Raw genomic sequence first — 1,511 nt, forward strand, 5'->3', positions numbered from 1 at the left:
AAATAAATCCAAGTAAAATTGTTGTAATCATCAATGAAACTGACATAATTTTTTTTTCTTCGAAAAGAATCCCGGGCATGGCCCCATACATCACTGAAAATAAGCACTAAAGGAGCATGAGAGACACTATGAGACTTAGGATAGGGAAGCTGATGACTCTTGGCACATTGACAAGCTTCACAAACAGACTCGCTAATGGAACTATGTGACAAAGGGAGATTGTCTTTATTGACTACTTGTTTCACTATGACCGATGATGGATGTCCTAATCGTTGATGCCACCTTTCCAAGGAGGGTTTAATGACGGAGTAGACTCGACGACACCGGCGACTAAGTGCTCCGGATGTGATGGGGTAGAGACCCCCAATACATCTACCGTGATGGAGAAGTTCCCTCGTTGCCCGATCCTTGATGAAAAATCAGCGAGGGTGAGTTTCAAAGAAGACATTATTATCGATGGCTAAACGAGACATGGATGCAAGATTTTTGTCACCTTGTGGAACATGAAGGACATCCCTAAGAACTAGACCACGCTTAAGATTGGAGGAATTAATCGAGGCTTGACCAATGTGGCAAATATCCATACCTCCTCTGCTTGCGGTGTGGATCTGATCAGCGGCGTGGTACCTCTCGCGAAGAGCAAGTTGCTCTAGTTCATTGGTGACATGGTCGGTGGTGCCAGAATCAACGTACCAGACGCCGTCTTCTCCCTGTTCGCGCATGGCAGCAGCAACATGGAGAGCATCAGGCACATAGTTCTCGTCGTAGTGATGCCAGCAGTCCATGACCTCATGGCCAGATTTCTTGCAGAGCTGGCAACGTGGGCGAGGATGAGAGGAAGAGGGACGGCGGCTATTGTTGGAGTTGAAGCCACCGCCGTTGTTGTTGGAGCTGTAGCCGCCCCCGTTGTTGTAGCTGTAGCTCCCACCAGAGCGAGCGCCATCGCCCTGAGGGACGCCGCGTCCGCGGCCACCGCCACGGTTCTGCCCCTGGTGACCGTGCCCACGGCCGCGGCCACGAGAAGCGGAGTTGGCAGATGACTGCCGTAGGTCGCCGCCATGGAGGAGGGTGAGGCGGGCATCGAAGCTCAGCAGCTGATTGTACAACTCCTGGACGGTGATGGGTTCCACCCGAGCAACAAGCGCAGAGACCACCGGATTGTACTCCATGTCCAGGCCAGCGAGGATCTTGGAGACGGTTTCCAGATTCAAGAGGGCCGCGGTAGTGCACGCGACTTCATCAGTAAGACTCTTGATCCTGCTAAGATAGTCAGCCATGGTCATGTTACCTTTTTTTAGGTTGGTGAGCTCGATGCGGGTGTTGATGGCTTGGGCTTGACTCTGGGCAGCGAACATGGCATGGATGGTACTCCAAACTTCGGCCGGCGTCTGTAGCGTCGCGGCCTGAGCGAGGATATCGCGGGAAAGAGATCCCATCAAATACCCTTGAAGCTCTTGCTGTTGTCCGTACCAGAGGGATCAGGCGTAGTTGAAGATCTATTCTTCCTTGCT

General features: G+C 52.1%; 1 non-coding gene across 1 annotated transcript; it reads right to left on the minus strand.

Moving 5' to 3' along the window:
* Positions 1 to 1,078: 1,078 nt before the first annotated feature.
* LOC120970118 (small nucleolar RNA Z247) lies at positions 1,079 to 1,215 on the minus strand. The gene has a single exon (XR_005764864.1). It is a non-coding gene; the product is annotated as a small nucleolar RNA Z247 (small nucleolar RNA).
* Positions 1,216 to 1,511: the final 296 nt, after the last annotated feature.

This window comes from Aegilops tauschii, chromosome 7 (assembly GCF_002575655.3).
Source record: "Aegilops tauschii subsp. strangulata cultivar AL8/78 chromosome 7, Aet v6.0, whole genome shotgun sequence".
NCBI classification, from domain to species: Eukaryota; Viridiplantae; Streptophyta; class Magnoliopsida; order Poales; family Poaceae; genus Aegilops; species Aegilops tauschii.